At 48.5% G+C, this 20,450-nt stretch overlaps 1 long non-coding RNA gene across 1 annotated transcript; it reads left to right on the top strand.

The window, feature by feature from the left end:
* Window positions 1-5,005: 5,005 nt before the first annotated feature.
* On the top strand, window positions 5,006-10,129 carry LOC112838151 (uncharacterized). Its single transcript, XR_012373895.1, has 4 exons — window positions 5,006-5,248; window positions 7,678-7,902; window positions 9,240-9,393; window positions 9,955-10,129. It is a non-coding gene; the product is annotated as an uncharacterized lncRNA (long non-coding RNA).
* Window positions 10,130-20,450: the final 10,321 nt, after the last annotated feature.

Here is a 20,450-nt window from a genome sequence, read left to right as displayed (position 1 = left end):
TCTTAATCAATTGTATATCCTTGTATGTTTAACTGGGCCTAACAGGTGGTCAGTGAAACGTGGATGGATGGATGGATGGATGGACAGATGGATGGATGGAAGAATGCATGCATGCATGCATGGAAAGAAGGAAGAGCATGGATAGATGGATGCATGGATGGATAGAAGGAAGGAAAGGCATGGATGGATGGATGGATGGATGGATGGATGGAAGGAAGGTAGGAAGGAATAACATGCACAAAATAATGTGTTAAGGTAGACAACTATTTTTTTCCTTCCTTTATACCATTTGAAATGAAACATAATTCTATCAGCCTTTATCTTTTGTTGGTGATTTTCATGGAGGCAGGGTGTTGGGAGAGTGTACAAATCTCCGGGTTGCATTTGGGGGCCTGGTGTAGTGTACAACATGCAAGTTCTCACCACCAGCATGAGAGGGACCGAGCTGCCAGACTGCAGATCCTGAGGAGAAGCCATGTGGGATATTTTTTAACCTTCCATGCCTGACATCCATCTAAGCTTTCATCAAGTGAAGAGTTCTCTCACATAATGATCTCATTTGGATTCTCACGGCTGCCTGCCAGGAGTCTACACTAGGCATCTCCAATCTGCATGGGAAGAAACTGAGGATAACAAAGTTACATGACTCATCCAAGGTCAAGCAGTTGGAACTTGAATCTAGGTTTTCTGACTCTCAGCCCAGGATTTATCCCATTTCACCACGAGTAGAAATACATTACCGGTTTGTGTCTTCGTGTCACAGAAAACAATGGTCTTTGTTCAGTTTTAAAGTCTCAAGAGTCTATATGGCCAAAACAGATAGCAGTCACCGACTTGATGCATCAACGGTGAGAGAGCAAGCTCTCTCCTGCTCCCTGGGCAATAATTCTACTTAACGCCGTATGTACAGTCGATAGAATGTTGAAAAGTGATCAGACCAACTGGAGCCAAAACACGAAGGAGTACTGCCAATGTGGGAGAAGCCCTTTGAGGATGCCCCTCTGAGCATCAAGCTGGTGAAGGAAAAGCCCCGGACCAGGGAGTGGGGACCCCTCTTGTGAGCCCTTCCAGTCCACAGCGACCAGCTTGTGCATCCTTGGGCAGGCCACCGTTGAGCGTGCAGGAAAGGAAGAGCAAGATGAAAGCAGACTCCCAGAGCTGGTGTGGGGAGGGGAATGAGGCTGGGCTGTCAGGCTGCAATGGGACAGGATCATGGGCCTGGGGACAGAAAGGGCACATGTGGGCCACCCTTGCTTAAGGTAAGCTCCGTGCTCTGGTGATGCGTGCCCACACATAATGCCGCCAGGGCATGGCTCAGGGTACAGAGAAGCAGAAGGCTATAGGCATGAGAAATGCACTAAAAGCCAAGCAGGGTCAATATTCCCCACCTCCATCCTGCCCACCCGCACCCCTAGCCCCTGGTGGGCCCTTAGGTAGGTTCCTTACTATCTTGCTCGTAAGATCCACTAGCCCCTCCGTCTGTGAAGAAGATGATGTGGCAGAAAGAGAACAGGTTTCTGACTCACACAAGCCTAGCTAGCTGCTGGCTCTCCAACCCCTGGCTGTCAACTTCGTTCAGGTCATACAACTCTGCGGAGCCCGGTCCCCGCATCTGCTTGGGGGAAGATGGAAGTACTCCGGCGCTGAGAAAGGCAAACCCTCTCTGCAGCCTTCGAAGGATCTGGATAAGATGGAAAGCTTCAAGCACTCATCCAAAGACTCCTTAACCCCTTCAACACATAGAGCGCTCACCACGCCAGGTGGTGGGTTGTGTGGGATGCGGTGGAAGCGGCCCCACGGCGAAACTATTCCTGATTGAGAGTAATAAAAAGAAGTAAGACATCAAGGCAGGCATGCAGTGACCCAACTGTGATTAGTGTCTCCAAAAAATAATATCCCTGAAAAATGGTATTACAAATTAGGAATCCAATTGGCAGCCGGATTTTTAAAAATCGAACTTCTACACTCAGAGCTAGTCCCGCTTTGCATTAAACTATGAAACGTGACTCAGCTGAATCCTGGGTCACCGGTTTGCATACTTGCTTTCTGATCGTACCCAATCTTCAGATCTGGATTGGCTTAGCAGTACCATTACTTGGAGGCTCCGCAGAGCGATGTGTTTAAAAAAGAAAGCAAGAAAGGGGGGAAAGGAAGGGGATGGGAGGGGGAAGAAGGAAGACGGAAGGAAGGAAGGAAAACAGAAGAAGAAAAGAAAAGCCTCTCGATTTCGTGGGGCGCGTGTTCCTTCTGCTTTCAAGTTCTACCAATTCGCTCTAGCACAGAGTTTTCTTGGCAGCCTTCTGCTTCCCATCACAGATGGTCGGGGAAAGTCTGACTGTTGACTTTCTGGCTCTTCTTATTTCCTCTCCCCACAGCTAATTTAGGAAAGTCTACATGATACCAGGGCTGTCAGCCCTGCCTCATTTTCTGTGCCTTGGCCTTCTCCAGCCACCCACAGCCATAGCTCTGACCCGTCCCCTCCCGAACCGGAGCCCCGACTTACAACAACAGGAAGAAGTCAGCATCCTCGGCCGCACAAGCCAGCGTGGCATGGAATTAAGTGACTGCCCCCCGATGGGGAACCAGTGACCCTGAACTTCTGCGCTCCTGCAAGCTCCAGCTACCTCAAGTCTGAGCACCCCCTGCTCTTGCAACTGGATGCACTCCATGGAGCTGGGCTACTCCTTGGCCCTACCTACTCCCCCTCGGTGCCAGTCCCTCACTCAGCCTAGGCAGGGCCGCCCTGAAGTCTGTAGCCCATAAGCCATAGCTTGGCTCCTACCCCCTCCGCCAGTGGAGGGCCACTCTCAACGCCTGTCAGTAAGCAAACAAGATTCCACAGCCCTAGTGGACCTGTCTAGGATTACAAGCACCACCCGGGACCAGCATCTCTGCTGGGATACCCTTCTGAGCCACATGCTCATTTCCTTCACTTAGCTTCCAGAAGGCAGTGGCTAGTGCCCCAAGGCAGGCTGGGCAGAACAGAACCTTCTGCTGAATGGGGTGAAGGGGTGACGGGAGAGCAAAAGAGATGAGGCAGGACACTGTCTCAGCCATTCCTGATGATGAATACCCAACTGGGTCTGTGGGAGTGGAAAGAAAGTAACAGCCTCCTCGACATTGCAGGTAATGGAACAGAACTCCTTACCAACGGCTGACATGACAGGACCCCCCCGCCCACCCCTGTGGCCAGGGAGGGGCAGGGAACCCTGAGGTTGGTGGCTACCCAAAGCTAACAGCTGCAGTTGGGCCCAGACTAGAGCCTGCTTCTTTAATAAAGGACTCTTTATTGGGGCGCCTGGGTGGCACAGTCAAGCATCCGACTCTTGGTTTGGCTTAGGTCGTGATTTCAGGGTCGTGAGGTCGAGCCACGAGTCGGGCTCTATGCTCAGCTCAGAGTCTGCTGGAGATTTTCTCCTCCCGCTCCCTCTGCCCCTCTCACTTGTACTCTCTCTCTCTCAAAATAAATAAATAAATCCTAAAAAAATAAATAAAGGACCCTTTATTAATACAGCTCGGACCCACGACTCCCCTGCTTAATGACTTCCGATGGCTTTCTACTGTTTGCAAAACAGCTTGTTCCTCAGCTTCCTTCACAGTGGGGATCAATGTTGTGTCAGGGCTCTCCAGAGAAACAGAATCAAGAAGTGTGTGTGTGTGTGTGTGTGTGTGTGTGTGTGTGTGTGTGTGCACGTGCGCGCCCACGCGTGCTTGGAGAGGGAGCGGGAGAGAGAGCATGGGCATGCATGGAGAGAGGGAGAGAGAGATTTTGAGTTATTGGCTCATGTGGATACAGAGGCTGACAAGTTCTAAATCTGCAGAGTGGCCAGCAGGTTGAGACCCAAAGAAGTGATGTTGCAGCTCAAGGCCAAATGCAGTTTGCTGGTAGAATTTCCTCTTCCTTGGGGAAAGCCTGTCTTATTTCCATTAAGACCTTCAACTGATTAGATGAGGCCCACCCACATTCTAAAGAGTAATTTGCTTTACTCAAAGTCCACTGATTTAAATGTGCATCTCGGGCGCCTGGGTGGCTCAGTTGGTTAAGCGACTGCCTTCGGCTCAGGTCATGATCCTGGAGTCCCGGGATCGAGTCCCACATCGGACTCCCTGCTCAGCGGGGAGTCTGCTTCTCCCTCTGACCCTGCTCTCTCTCTCTCTCTCTCTCTCTCTCTCTCTCTCAAGTAAATAAATAAAATCTTTAAAAAATAAAAAAATAAAAAAATAAAAAAAATAAATGTGCATCTCATCTAAAACATAGCTTCACAAAAATATGTAGAATAGTGTTTGGTCAGATATCTGGGTACCATGGCCTAGCCAAGGTCTCACATAAAATTAGCCATCACTAACCTGGCTCTCCAGTTTCTTTTTCCAACACGGGCTCCTTTTCTGGCCACTCAGAGGCTAGTAACTATTCCTCGGATACAGCAGGACCTGAGTAGCCTTGAGTAGACCTTGTCCATCCTGGTGCACTCCCAGAACCATGTTTCTGTGTCTTAGCACATTTCATTGTAATGGGGTGTGTACCTGCCTGTCTGTCCACTGGACTTTTCTACATCCTCAAAGACATTTTCAGTCTCTTATTCCTCCTCATGCTGCCGGCCTCTAACACAGCAGCGGGAACTCGAAGACCTACAGCAGATGTTTGTGGAACAAAAATGAGTCCAGAAAGCTAAAGACACCCCTACCACGGATGAGGGCAGATGGAATTAACCGAGGTCTGAGATGGAGGAGGAGACGAGAGCCCAGAAAGCTGCAATGATGCCCAGATTCACTTCTGGCTCTGGAAATCACAGAAGGCTTTCTCGAGGAAATAGCATTGGCATTGTGGCTGGAGAATCATGGGATCTCAACAGATAGAGATGGGGGAAGGGCATTCCAGTGAACGAAGGCCTTCAGTTAGATCACAGAAGTGGGAAGATGCAGAGAATGTTCAGGAAGGTGGACAGGGTTTTCTTAGAACGCAGGCTACACGAAGGTGGGGTGGGCGGGTGGCTGGGGTGGGGAAGGAAGCGGGAAGGCAGCAGGGACCAGATTATGGCAGGCGGCCAGGCCAGGCCAGGCTCGGTAACTACCTGGATGGATTCAGATGCCGTGGTAGAGCTTCAGAGGCCGTCTACACCCGCAGGGGTTGGGGAGTGACCTAACAGTTCGAGCTGGGCTGTCACTGCTGCCTCTGCCGGGCAGGTTATTAGTTCAAGGTCGCTAATGTGCCAGTCCTCAGGGGTGAGCTCACTGACGCCTGAGTGAGGTAAGCGCCAGGGGTGGGCGCGCTAGCCACCTTGGGTGTCCTTCATCTGCTAACCCCCGACTGGGCCACAGACCCGACTGCTCCAGTTGCACTTGGTGGTGTCATTTAGACACTGTCTGAAAGAAGTGAAGGAAAATGTTCCAGAAGCTGGAAGACCCAAGCCAGATAGAGGCTTCGGTCCTGGCCGCAACCGCAAGCCTCCAAAAGGGTGGGTGGGGTGGCTTCATCAGCGTGGTTCGGGACGCTCGTGGGAAGGCGGGCCCGGGGGCCTGCGGCTGGAGTGCGCACCTCCGCGGGGTCCGGGGCGCTGGGCCCCAGTGGCCTCGGCCTCCGCAGACTCAGGATGACCGTAGCCTCGCCCGCCGCCCTAGGCCTCCGGTCCCTGCGCCGCTGGATGCGTGCCCCCCGGAGCTCGTGCAGGCCGCCCCGGGGCTCCCTAGGCCCAAGCAGCCGCAGACAGGCGCTGGTGGCCGGCTTCTTTGCGGGGCTAGTTCCCGCACTTCCCCAGCCTCCGATCCCCACCCCCAGTTCAGTCTCAAACATGGTTGCAAAGGAAGAGCTCCCCCAAACACCTGTTTCACGTGACTCACTTGACCTTCGGCGTCCAGGGAAGAGCGAGTCCCCACCACGCCGCTCAGCTGCTCGTCGATATTCGATTTTCAGGGGGTCTCACTCCCAAGAGCTGTCGGGAATGCGTTTCTGGTGGCCTTGGTTTCATGCGGGCCCCAATCCCGCAGGACATAAGCTCGCGGTTCTCTGGGGCCCCCCGCCCCTGGTCAGCCAGGGCCGCAGGTGCGCCCCCAGCACTTCGGACGCTGGGGGTCCCGGGTGGTGGGCCAGGGCCGGACCCCGGGCCCACGTGTGGGGCCCCTTGGCGTCAGGCTCTGTGCCTGAATGCTCAACGCCAGTGTTTTGGGGTCTAGGGCACAGCCTGCCCCACTGTGTGCAGTCCCAGGCAGGGAGATGGCAGGTGCTTGGTTCTGGCCCTATTTTATTCCCAGCTAGGTTTTAAAGCCGGGGCTGCAGTGCTTTGATGGGATTGAAGCAGAGCTTTAGGGAGAAGAAAAACAGCAGAGGACCAAATATTAAGGTCTATTAAGGTCTCTCAGTGAGGAAAAAATAAACAAAATAATTTTTCCATTTTAAAGAAAAGGAGCGGGGGATCCCTAGTAGGAAATTAATGAATGAAGGTCTTACTAACCATCGAAGTATTTTGTTTACTCCCTACAGGTTGCATTTCACAATCACTACCTCTTTTCCTTAAAAACAAACAAACAAACAAACAAACCAAAAAAAACCCAAACCTGGTCAAAAGTTAGGATACATTGTCTACCTCCGGCCTTATAAAGCTTTACAAAGGCAAACCTTCTCAGAAAGATCATGTGGCAGTTTCTCTGAGCTCTGCTCCTTCCAGTAATACCGCAGGTAGCAGGTGATTCCAGGGGATGTGCTAGAGGTCCCCCCACTCCCTAGGATGAAGTAGTGGAACATTCCAAACTCCTCCTCCCGGCAAGAAAAGCAATGAAAGCTGATTGAACCACAACAGCAACAGGCTGGATTTTGACCCCTAAGAGCGAAGGGGGTAAGGGGGCTCTGTAAGCAGTAATAAGGTCCCTCCAGCTCTGCCCCCTGCACTCCAGAGCCCCCACTGTAAGGGGGACCACACGGGGTGCTAGAACAGGAAGCATAGATCCTTCCCGAGTTACACCCTGCACTGCATCATGGGACTTAGTCCTTAATACAGCCCCAAAGGTTAAAGAGGTACCATGATTATCTCCATTGTTTGCATAAGAAAACAGAGCCCAGAGAGGTTAAGTAACTTGTCCAAGCTCACACATCTGGAATTAGAACTCAGGACTGTCTAAGCCCAGAGCTAGAGACCCAACCTTCCTTTAACTATCTGCCTCATGTTCCTTTCTGTCCTGGCCCTGCCATCTGGCCCTTCAGGACTGGAAGAGACAGGGTGAGGAAGGTGGTTCAGAGCCTAAGTGTAAGGAGAGAACCAGGGACACAGATATGGGCAAACCATACTCCCTTCATTCCTCTGGCAATGACACCAAGGTTAACCGGCACTCCTCTCTGTACCCCTGGGAGTGACCCCCCCCCCACTCGATGACTCCAGCTAGCCATAGATAACCTTTTGCCTAAATACAAGAGTCACCCTTTATCTGTGATGTCTCTTTCCACGGTTTCAAGAATCCACAAGGGGTCCTGGAGCGTATCCTAAGTGGATAAGGGGGGAGATACTATATTCTGGGTATTACAAATGTAAAAGGAAACCATCACGCCTAGTGAGACCCAGCATAAGACAACCAATTTAGTACATAGGAGTCTCCCTTCTCGTCTCTGCTGGAAGGTGCAGGGAAACAGATAATAATCTCCTAATGATGCTGTTTTTCTTCATCTTCTCTACTCTTTTCTCTGTTGAGCTACCTGGACAGTTAAAGGAGGAGGAATTGTCAGGAACAAAAGAAATATGGAGGAGTGTCCTTTTCAAATGTCGAATCACTTCCGAAGACCAGTTGAAAAGGCCAGTGCATAAATCTGCACCCTTTGGCCAGGCTGTGTGGCTTGCCTGTTTCCAGATACTCCGTCCAGAGACCTGATGAATCCTGGTCTCCTCCTGGTGATCTATTGAGCTGCCCCAAGAACAGGTACCCAACCTGACATGCAGGGTGTGTGTAAATCAAGCGGAAGTAACACGGGACCGCACCCTTGGCATCTTTGTTTTCATTAGTTGAGAGAGTCAGTGCCTCCATTGATATAAGCAAACCTCAGCAAGGCTTCCTTTCAATCCATCTCCTGAGTCCCTCATTTTCTACATTGCGTTTATGACTTTCCAAAAGCTTGGTTCAGGGAGAAACTAAAGCTTCCAACCACTGTCCAGGTGTAGGTTATATGATACCTGGCGGCCTCCTTCCTGGCGGGGCGGTGGGAAGGCAGAGAGTGGTTTCTCATTACTGAGAGCAGAGGGGTGTCAGGATGGCTCAGTTGCTGGTGGTGCTTTAACCAAAGACTGAAGTCTCAAAAATCACCCAACCTGTGTACGTCATTAATCCCTAATGAGAAAACAGCATTTACTTATTCCACGTGGTCTCGGGGGAGCACAACTACAGAAAACCTGCCCTAATGCCCGGAATCAAAATGCTTGCTTTTGAATGGTCACCCCTTGTGTTGTAGTGGGTTCAGCTGTATCCTGTTCCTGGGGCCGCTCCAGTCCTGCCCCCTAATCCCTTCTAGGGGGAAACATACCCACGCATAGCTGATGCTTTCTCTCTGCTATAAATCAAGAGAATTAAAGTGCACCAGAGAAAGGAGAACTTTGGAGAAAAAGTAAGCAGCTGCCAGAGCAATTTATATAAGAGACACACACTCAAATATTGGTCTACTCCCAAGATCTACAAAACCTATTTATAAATCAGCAGTTGAATTGCTTGTGAACGCCTTTGCACAAATAAATGCTGACCGGGAAAGATCGGTTTGCAGCCCGAAAAAAAACATTCTTAAGGGACAAGGGATGATCTACAGAAGGAGAGAAATAATTCGTAGCACTATTTTCACCAGGCCTTCCCCCCCTGTGCTGCCTTGAGTGAGTTGGTGATGAAGTTAATTTCAATATTTATTTGTAGCAGACATCTACCTACTTTTTGTTTACGCTACGCGACTCTGGGGAAATGCCGTTTCCCCAACCCCTGTGACTTCCCAGAGCGGGCATTCCTGTAATGCTGTCTCCAGACGGCCTGCAGAGATCTTGCCTCTTGTGCTCACACCTTCGTGTAGTGCCCCCCCTCCCCGCCCCCCAACACGGTACCAGAGTTGGTCGGTGTGACCAACAGAATACAGCAGAAATGATGTCTGTCCCTCCCAAGATTAGGTTATAAAAGACTGCAATGCCATTCTGGGCTCTCCCCTCCTCTCCCCGCCTCCCCCATGCTTCCTCACTTTCCCCTCCACTTCCCTCCCCTCCTTTCCTCTCCTCTTGCTTTCCTAGATCAGTCACTCCGTGGGAAGCTAGCTGCCATGTGGAAAGGCCATTCAGGCAGCCTACGGAGAGGCCCTGCGGTGAGCTACTCCAGAGCCAGAGAGAAACTGAGGCCTACAAGCCACCACATGGGTGAGCTCGGAATTGGATCCTCCAGCCCCAGGTGAGCCTTGGGGAGACAACAGCTTGCCTGCCACCTCGCGACAGACCCTGAGCCAGAACTGCCCAACCCAGCTGCACCCAGATCCCTGTCCCACAGGAATCATTTGAGATGATAAAGGTGTTAAGCTGCTAAGCTTTGGAGTAATTTGCTGGGCGGCAATAGATAACTAATACGTTGGCCCATCAGATTATGCCAAACTCCCAAAGACCTCAAACACTATGATTGGTCCAGAGGAAGAAACACAACCTAAGCAGAGCCAATCAGAATCCTTTTCAAGAATTGATATGGAGACTGGATGACTGAAAGGCCATTTCTTTGGAATCTCAGTGAGAGACCCTACTCTCTAAGGGGCATTGGAAAGTTGAGGGGTGAGGGGGACGTATTTCGTAGTCAGGGTGTATGGAACCACTCCTGGCATTTGATGTCCCTGCAGTGCGTGGGACAGTCCCACCCAACAAAGAATGACCAATTCCAAATTGTCGGTGCCTCCACATTGAGAAACCCTGGGCTAGAACCTTCGGTGGCTTTATTTTTTTTTTACGTATTTGTTCATTTATTTAGCCGTATGGAGACCTTCTATGAGAACAAAGTAAATCTGGATGTCCCAGAAACCAAGATATGCTGAAAGAAAGATAGAGTCCTGATGATAGAATTTGAATCCCTGAGTTCACACGTACCTGAAGCCAGAAGTTGTACCCTTTGATCTTCCTCACTGCATGAGCCAATACATTTTCTTTATGCCCAGCAAAAGAGGTCAAACTGGGTTATTGATATTTGCCACCGAAGGAAGCATTCCTTTGTCATCATTCTGCCGCCCATTCGTGCACATAATATTTATTGAGCCTTTACTTCAGGTAAACCAATGGTTTACATCCTGCAGATACACAGTTAAAAGATGGCACATTCCAGAGCGACAAGGAATTAACTAACAATTATGATACAGAGTGATGAGATATTTATACACACCTACACATTTTTTTTTAAATGCTAAGAAAACACAAAAGAAGAAAATCAGCTCAGTCCAATGGGGGGAGGAGGTAGTCAGGGAAGGCTGCACCCAGATGTAAAGGGAAAGTGAGACCTTCTGAAGGCCTGTTTGGGAATGCCAGCAGAGAGGGTAGAGGAGCCTTGCTTGGTAAACAACAAGTGACTCATTGCACAGGCCAAAGCTTTTAATATATCCCAGCCCTGGCTACTGAGGCTGAAATCACAGCAGTTCACTCATGGGCCATTTGGGAAAGCACGAAGTAATAAGACAAAAGAGCATCGATCTGACAAACTGTCCCATATAAAGCACTCGGGTCATTCTCTTTCTCCACTTCTTTATGATCTCCAGTGTTTCATCTTAAGAAATAAGTCTCCATTATGAAAGCAACTCCGTTTTCTTAAAAGGGATGAAGAGAGTAAGACAGCCTTTCCCCACCAGACTCAGGTCGAAGTAGGCAAAATCATTTTCCTCACACCGTACATTATCACATCTCTTTCGCCTGGTACACAGAATTGTGGCAGGCGGCTACATGCTGTGAACTGGTGGGTGACAATGACTCCCCTTCCTAGTCCCAGAAAGGAAAGAAGTAGTGTTGTTGCACATTAAGGAGGCTCTCCACCTCTTGGAGGCACTCAGACTGGGTCTTGGGTGTGAGTAGAGAGAGGAGCAGCCGCTGAATTTCTTTTCCAGAGACTTCCAAACATTCCCCAACTGGCTCCCCAGCGCTGGAATGTCCAGGTCCTCCTTCAATCACATCACCATATTAATCGGGGGTCTGTGAGGACAAGGCATTATTCCAGGCACCACAGAAAATGGGGCCAGAAAGATACTGTCCTTGTTCTGAAAGAACATACAGTCTCCTTGGGGTGGTGATCATATGACAAGAATCAGAGGTGGCAGAGCTGGCTGAAGCACAATGGGAGAAGGGCTAGGAGGCAGCTCATGGCTGCCTGGCTGGGCCCTGAGCCAGGCCTAACAGAATGGGTAGAGTTTGATCAAGAAGAGAGAAGGAAGAACATTCTCCTTAGGCCAGAAAGATCAGCACCTGGAGAAAGACACCTAGCAGCCAAACTGAAAAGTCAGAGGGTGTGTGCTGGGGAATAGGGTTTGTAGAGCTGCACGAGCCAGACTGGGGGGGAGTCAAGGTTGGGGGGGCTCTTGGTCTGTTGCTCTCAGCCTCAAATCCATGCTTCATCACCTGCTCCGTGATAAAGGGGCTGTAAGCGGCTCTCCTTTGCAGCAAATGCAGTAGCAAGCTTTGTCAATACAGAGCTCTGGGTCCAGCAGGGGGAAGGAGCTTGTCTTTCTGGTTCCAGTGCGGGATGTTTCGGTCTCCTCCTCCAGCTCCCAGGGGCTGGCTCCAGCCCTACACCCAAAGCTTGGCACCCAGCCCCCGCCCTATGGTTGCACACGGGGACCACCTGGTCACAACGCTCCTGATGTAGAACCTGAGCGCCCCAGTCCTTGAAGTGCCCTGTCAGGGAGCAGGCTTCTGACACCCCACTGCCCTCTGTGACCTCTCCTGCCAATCTCGGCCCGCCTCCACCATTGCCCAGCAGCAGTGGACAAGCAGAGAGCATCCCCCCACCCAGCAGGCTGTGGTCACACCCTCTCCAACACTGTTAGAAACCCAGCCTAGGAGCGGGTTCCCCTTCCAAGCTTGTCCTCCCACAGATGCTCTCCATTAGCCTTAGGGAGTTCTGTAGGGTTCTTTACATCTGTGTAACACCTCCCCTGTTGTAGTTAATACATCTTTATATTAAATTTCCCGCATTCAACCAACAGTGTGGTCTGTTTCCCATCTAACACCGGCGGGCAGAGGAGTCTAGATGGCATGCTGGGGGAGAGGGGCTGAGAGTAGGTGCAGGGAGCATGGCGAGGGGAGCAGCAGGAGTGAGTGCTGCTTCATTCCCGTCTATCTGAACATCTCAGAAAGTGAAGGAGACAAAGACAAGCACAGGGGAGAGAGGGGAAGGTGGGGGAGAGCATACGAGGCACAGTGTCTGGGGTCTCCACCAGGCTACCCAGCAGCCCACCCACCCACCAGCCTCCAGGCACCCCCAGGAACACGCTGCACCCTGCAGATGCAGCCTGAGCGTCAGCACGGTGAGGTGTAGGGACCACCGCCGAGTCTCCCAGGGGCGTGGAGAATGCATTGGAGCAGGGGTGAAGGGAGGCGGGGGCAGGGCAGAGCTGAGCTGACTGGCTGGGGGACCAGACAGCCCAAAGGAAGAATGGACAGGGGCTGGCGGCAGACGAGGTTGAAGCCACTAAGAATGGGGAGGAGGGGGTCACTAGTTCTTTCCAGGAAACCTTCCTTAAGAAAAGAGGACATGGAGGAAGGGAAAGATTGGCCCCTCCCGTGCATGCACAGCTCTGGCCAGTAGAGCTGCACGAGCCAGACTGGGGGGGAGTCAAGGTTGGGGGGGGCTCTTGGTCTGTTGCTCTCAGCCTCAAATCCATGCTTCGTCACCTGCTCCGTGATAAAGGGGCTGTAAGCGGCTCTCCTTTGCAGCAAATGCAGTAGCAAGCTTTGTCAATACAGAGCTCTGGGTCCAGCAGGGGGAAGGAGCTTGTCTTTCTGGTTCCAGTGCGGGATGTTTCGGTCTCCTCCTCCAGCTCCTCCTCTTGGTCTGTTGCTCCTTGTTCTGAAAGAACATACAGTCTCCTTGGGGTGGTGATCATATGACAAGAATCAGAGGTGGCAGAGCTGGCTGAAGCACAATGGGAGAAGGGCTAGGAGGCAGCTCATGGCTGCCTGGCTGGGCCCTGAGCCAGGCCTAACAGAATGGGTAGAGTTTGATCAAGAAGAGAGAAGGAAGAACATTCTCCTTAGGCCAGAAAGATCAGCACCTGGAGAAAGACACCTAGCTGTCTCTCTCACCCAGTTGCTGGCTTATTAGTAGAAGACTAATGCCGACTGCATTCAAGTATGGTCTTAGGGAGGAAAGGCAATGCCCCCAGCACCCTGTCTGGAACTGACAAATGCTCATTATGTTGGAAAGCAGAGAGCGAGGGATGGGCGCCCCAACAAGTAAGTTTGGCCCTGGGGGGGAAGGGAGAGGAGGGGCAATGGGCCATTTGCAAGGACAGGGCTCCCTGGCCACATCCAGTCCTGGGGCAGGGGAGGAGGGGTCTCTGCGTGAAGACAAGGTGTCAAAAAGAAGGACTGGACCTTAGCACAGCTTCTCACAACTATAGGGCTTGTGGGTTTTTGAAATTCCAAACTAATGGTACTAACACCTTTTTGGATGTTACTGTTCTTTTTCGCAGGGCAGGGGCACTGTACTGGGTTATTCAAAGGATGTGAATAAATTTCTTTTCATGGCAATCCACTGCCTTACATGGGCGGGCGGGCGGGGGGGCAGAGGTCACCCCGCTCTGCAGGCAACATCCAAAAGTCAGGAGAAAATGAAAATGTTACCTTTCTCTGGGGACTACCTGCCTCTCTCTCTCTCTCTCTCTCTTTTTTTAAACCTACGATCTTAGAGAATTCCCTACAGGTTAATTAAAAGCTTTACTTCCCAGCCTCTGGTGTGTTGTGCTAAATATATTTGTTGGTTTGGACGTCAACAGCAACTGATATTTGTGAATAGCTTATGCAACATCAAAGAGTAAAAGATGTCACAGTGAGTAACTGCCTCACCTTCAGTGCTTATTAAAATAATCGAATTCTACATAAGAAGCACTTTATTAAAAAGCTCCAGGTGGGGGCGCCTGGGGGCTCAGTCGGTTAAGTGTCTGCCTTTGGCTCAGGTCATGATCCCGGGGTCCTGGGATCGAGCCCTGTATCGGGCTCCCTGCTCGGCAGGAAGCCTGCTTCTCCCTCCCCTACCCCCCTGCTTGTGTTCCCTCTCTCGCTGTCTCTCTCTCTGTCAAATAAATAAATAGAATCTTTAAAAAAAATTTTTTTTAATTTAAAAAAGCTCCAGGTGAATGAATATATTCAAACAATGCAGACTTTTAAATAAAGCTCTCCTCTATTCACATTTGTGTATTAGAATATGATCACGCATTGACTGGGTCAAGAGTAACTGACAAATATTACGTGATTAAAAATGATTATATCTAAGTCTTTGATAGAATCTTCTCTCTCGGGGCACCTGGGTGGCTCAGTTAGTTAAGCATCTGCCTTCAGCTCAGGTCATGGTCCCAGGGTCCTGGGATGGAGCCCCGAATTGCTCTCCCTGCTCGGCGGGAAGCCTGCTTCTTCTTCTCCCTCTGCCCCTCCTCCCCACTCATGCCCTCTCTCCCTCTCTCTCTTAAATAAATAAATAAAATCTCTAAAAATAAATAAATAATTTTAAAAAAGAATCTTCTCTCTCTCTCTCTCTCTCTCTCTCACACACACACACACACACACATACATACACAACCACCACCCCAGATAAGAGGCTGAACAGATTCATTCATCACACTCTATCATATACATTAAAAAGAAGAATCAGGGTATTGGTCAAGAGGTTCAGTCTCTTAAGCCAAAATTCTAACCTTCGTTCGGATTATAAATCTGCTGCTGCCGCTGATGACGATAATTTTAAAAAAAGTTTCAAGACAAAAACAGAAATTTTCAGGGTGCCTGGGTGGCTCAGTTGGTTAAGCGACTGCCTTCGGTTCAGGTCATGATCCTGGAGTCCCGGGATCGAGTCCCACATCGGGCTCTCTGCTCAGCAGGGAGTCTGCTTCTCCCTCTGACCCTCTTCCCTCTCGTGCTTTCTATCTCTCATTCTCTCTCTCTCTGAAATAAATAAATAAAATCTTTAAAAAAAAAAAAAAACAGAAATTTTCATTAAAATGCCCTTTAAGGGGCACCTGGGTGACTCAGTCGGTTAAGTGTCCAGCTCTGGGTTTCGACTCAGGTCAGGATCTCAGGGTCGTAGGATCGAGCCCTGCCTTCGGTTCTGGGGAGTCTGCTTAAGGTTCTCTCTCTCCCTCTGCCCCTCCCCTTGCTCACTCGCATGCACGAGCGTGCACACTCTCTCTCTCAAATAAATCTTTTAAAAAAATTTAAAAATGCACTTTAAAACAATTTTCCCTTTGGAAGATAGTTCTAGTCAAACTTGTTCTAAAACCTGGCATTTCTCAGGAAAAGTGTCACGCTAATTAAATCTGAGTCCCTTGGTTTATCAATAAATAGTTACCATTAAAAACAAATTTCATTAAGCCCTTCTCCAAAGTTCTGAACCCTCCACTTCTATTTAGTTAACGATTGTACAAGGTGTTAGCGACCCACTTGGAAATGCCAGAGGGAATGTGAGAGGCTCTTGCTTACTGGGCTTCTGCAGTGAGTCGATACGTAGGGAACAGGGAACGAGGACCCAGCTTCAGTGGCATTGCTGGGGCCACCAGAACCCAGCCCCGGCTCCTGCAGGTAACTCCCTCCACAGGCACCACCATCCCATTGATTCCACCACCCCTGCCTCATCTCCACTTCGGGCCAAAAGCCACGTGTTTCCGGCACATCCTGGGGCCGTGTCAGCCTTGTTTCCATGCCAGTCTTCGCCTCACATACTCAGCCTACCCCTGGCCCGAGAGGCAAACCACAGCAGGCTGAACACATGCCCAGGAAGCACGCTTGCTTTTGAGCTGGGGAGCTGGCTGTTTCCTTGTCCAGGAGTGAATCCAAAGCCCTCTCAAAATAAAAAGTAATGGAAATCCTGTGGAAAACCAGAAGGAGAGAAAACATGAGAAGGATCAGTTATAAATGGCTGAGAAAGTGACAAGTAATCATAACCAAGTGCTGTGACTTGAGATTTATTTTTTTAAGATTTTATTTATTTATTTGACACAGAGAGAGAGAGCACACAGCAGGGGGAGTGGCAAGCAAAGGCAGAAGGAGAAGCAGGCTCCCCGCCAAGCAGGGAGCCCGATGCGGGACTCGATCCCAGGATCCCAGGATCATGACCTGAGCCGAAGGCAGATGCTTAATGACTGAGCCACCCAGGTGCCCATGTCTCAAGATTTAGAATCCAAGAATCTCAGGACTGGATGGAACCCTTAAAGTTATCATATTAAGTAAGGTAACTGTGAGCTGCTAAAACAAATTAACCCAGAAATCTCAGTAACTTAACAAAATAAAAGTAAATCCACACAGGAGGTAGGGAGAGGTGGTTTGGTTGGTATCTAGGAAGAAGAGAAAACAGGTTGATGAGCAACCAGCCAAACTGGACGATAATTCCGTAAGACTCTTTCACACGTCCCCATAATCACCTGTAAGCAGATGGCATACCTGCTTTGAACACTGGCAGGGAGGGGTGCCTCATCCTTACCTGGAAACCAGGTAGTATGCTCAGGGTCCAAACAAATGAGCAAATGAAAGATCTGACAGTAGGGCAGGTCCTCCCTGGGGCTAGATAGCTTTCCACATCCTGTAGCAGAAGACAGATACCCCCACTAGGTTTAATTCTGAACTGATCCCAGTATCGTCAGAATCAGGCTCTGCAATCATAACTTTGAAAGCTAGTCCAGTTTTCATCTGGAAGACCTGGAGCAACAGAATCAACAGAGATAAAGACCTAGAGCACTTTTTGAGAATTTAAGGCTGAGTGAATAACACCAGATCATTGGTAAAACTCATTACATAATCAATTCCTGTGTCCTCAATTGTCTGCAGGAACGCTGGGACGCTTTGTAACCTGTAAAGGTCTAGACACAGGTAAACAAATGTTATTGCTAATTTGTATCAACAGGTATGTATTAATTCAAATTGCTTGTATAATAGGTTTACTAGTGAATTCAGTATTCCTTGGGAAGACTGAAGAAAAAAATGACACACACACACACACACACACCCCCAGCACGTCCTGCCGATCCACTTCCACATCTGTAGATGCTGCCTTGTCCTCTGGGCTTCCCAATGCTGTGCAGTAGCCCAACACCCCTGGTTTCTGATTCCCTGTACAGGTTACTGTAACTAAATGTGATCCTCTTGTGGCACCTGCCACCTTATTGCAGATTGATCTGTGGTACAGGGCATGCTGATTCCTGCCACCGGCTGTAGCTGTTGCATGCTATAGACAGGGGAACAAGGGGGTGTTAACCATGGTGAGCAGTAGGATAGAAAAATGCAGCAAAGGAGCCATAAAAAGGAATGAGATCTTGCCATTTGCAACGACATGGATGGAACTGGAGGGTGTTATGCTGAGTGAAATAAGTCAATCAGAGAAAGACATGTATCATATGACCTCGCTGATATGAGGAATTTTTAACCTCGGGAAACAAACTGAGTGTTGCTGGAGTGGTGGGGGGTGGGAGGGATGGGGTGGCTGGGTGACAGACATTGGGGAGGGTATGTGCTATGGTGAGCGCTGTGAATTGTGCAAGACTGTTGAATCACAGATCTGTACTTCTGAAACAAATAACACAACATATGTTAAGAAAAAAGAAAGAAGAAGAAGATAGCAGGAGGGGAAGAATGAAGGGGAGTAAGTCGGAGGGGGAGACGAACCATGAGAGACGATGGACTCTGAAAAACAAACTGAGGTTTCTAGAGGGGAGGGGGTTGGGGGGATGGGTTAGCCTGGTGATGGGTATTAAGGAGGGCACGTTCTGCGTGGAGCACTGGGTGTTATGCACAAACAATGAATCATGGAACACTACATCAAGAACTAATGATGTAATGTATGGTGATTAACATAACAATAAAAAATTTTTAAAAAATGCAGCAAAGGGCTCTGGGGTAAAGAGGGAAGAGTCTACCTGAGCAGCATCCACATGCATAACATGCTTTTCCTGTCCTACATCAGGGAAGCCTCTAAATCTCATGCCGGAGAGCCCCATTCTCTAGAGGGCATTCACAGACAGCCATCGCTGGACAGAGGGCTAGAGCAGTGCTTGCATTTGAGCAGACTCGTGTCCCTGACTTTTGTGTGCACAGGCTTAACGGGGATAGGGGTAGTGAGGATTTCGGAAATACAGCAGGTGACACCTGAGCAGCCGAGGCAGCACTGGGGTGGGGCTGGGGGTTACAGAAAGGACAGCAGAAGTGGGAGCCACCCAGGGCTGTGACCTTTGTGGCAGGGGGGACCGGTTGTGCTGCGAGCTTGGGGTTGTGTCTCCCAAAGGCGGCCAGTGGGAAGGAACATAGCCCATAAAGACACCACAAAAAAAGAGAACCACAGGCTAGTATCTCTCATGAATATAGATGGAAAATCCTCAACAAAATATTAGCAAGCTGATTCCAACAATATATTAAAAAAATCATACACCACAATCAAGTGGGATTTATCCCTTGGATGCAAGGATGGTTCAATATTCGCAAAACAATCAACATATGTCTCATCAATAAGAAAAGGGATAAAAAAATATGATCATTTCTATAGATGCAGAAAAGCATTTGGCAAAGTACATCATCCACTCATGATAAAAACCCTCAACAAAGTAGGTCTAGAGGGAATATACCTCAACATAATAAAGGCCTTATAAGAAAAATCCACAGCCAACATCATCCTCAATGGTGAAAACCTGAGAGCTTTTCCCCTAAGATCAGGAACAAGACAAGGATGTCCATTCTCACCACTTTTATTCAGCATGGCACTGGGAGTCCTAACCACAGCAATTATACAACATAAAGAAATAAAGGCCATCTAAATTGGTAAGGAAGAAGTAAAACTCTCACTATTTGCAGATGACATGATACCCTATGTAGAAAACCTGAAAGACTCCACCAAAAAAACCTTCCAGAACTGATGAATGAATTCAGTAAAGTTGGAGGATACAAAATCAATGTACAGAAATCTGTTGCGTTCCTATATGATAATAATGAAGCAGCAGAAAGTGAAATTAAGAAAACAATCCCATTTACAATTGCACCAAAAACAAGAAAATATCTAGGAATAAACCTAACCAAAGAGGCAAAAGTCCTGCACTCTGAAAACTTTAAAACATTGATGAAAGAAATTCAAGAAGATGCAAAAAAAGGAAAAGACATTCCATGCTCATAGGTTAGAAGAGCAAATATTGTTAAAATATCCATACTACTCAAAACAATGTACAGGGATTGCAATTTAATGTAATCCCTATAAAAAAAAAACCAACAGAATTTTTCACAGAAATAGAACAATCCTAAAATTTATATGGAACCATGAAAGACCCCAAATGGCCAAAGCAATCTTGAAAAAGACAAACAAAACTGGAGGTATCACAATTCCAGATTTCAAGTTATATTAAAAAGTGGTAGTAATTAAAACAGTATGGTACTGGCATAAAAACAAACACATAGATCAATGGAACAGAGGAGAAAACCCAGAAGTAAACCCACAATTATATGGTCAATTAATCTTCGACAAAGGAGGATTGATTATCCAATGGGAAGGGAAAAAGACAGTCTCTTCAACTAATGGTGCTGGGAAAACTGGACAGCAACAAGCAGATGAATGAAACTGAACCACTTCCCCACACCACACACAAAAATAAACTCAAAATGCATTAAAGACCTAAATTTGAGACCTAGAACAATAAAAATCCTAGAAGGGAGCCCAGGCAGTAATGTCTCTGACGTCAGCCATAGCCACGGTTTTCTAGATATGTGTCCTGAGGCAAGGGAAACAAAAGCAAAGATAAACTATTGGGACTACATCAAAATAAAAAGCTTCTGCACAGTGAAGGAAACAACAAAACTAAAAGGCAATTTACTGAATGGGAGAAGATATTTACAAATGACGTATTCAGTAAAGGGTTAGTATCCAAAACATACAAAGAACTGATAGAGCTCAACACCCAAAAAACAAATGAACACATTTCTCCAAAGAAGACATCCAGATGGCCAAAGACACATGAAAAGATGATCACATCACTCATCATCAGGGAAATGCAAATCAAAACCACAATGAGATATCACCTCACATCTGCCAGACTGGCTAAAATCAACAACACAAGCAACAACAGGTGTTGTCGAAGATGTGGAGAAAAAGGAACCTCCATGCACTGTTGGTGGGAATGCAAACTCTTGCAGTCCTTGTGGAAAACAATATGGAGATGCCTCAAAAAGTTAAAGATAGAACTGCTCTATAATCCAGTAATCACACTACTGGGTATTTACCCAAAAAATACAAAAATACTAATTCAAAGG

This window comes from Callorhinus ursinus, unplaced genomic scaffold (genome assembly GCF_003265705.2).
Source record: "Callorhinus ursinus isolate GAN/ISIS: 27379988/994484 unplaced genomic scaffold, GSC_fseal_2.0 scaffold26, whole genome shotgun sequence".
In the NCBI taxonomy this organism is placed as follows: Eukaryota; Metazoa; Chordata; class Mammalia; order Carnivora; family Otariidae; genus Callorhinus; species Callorhinus ursinus.
This window is presented reverse-complemented; position numbering and strand designations above follow the sequence as displayed.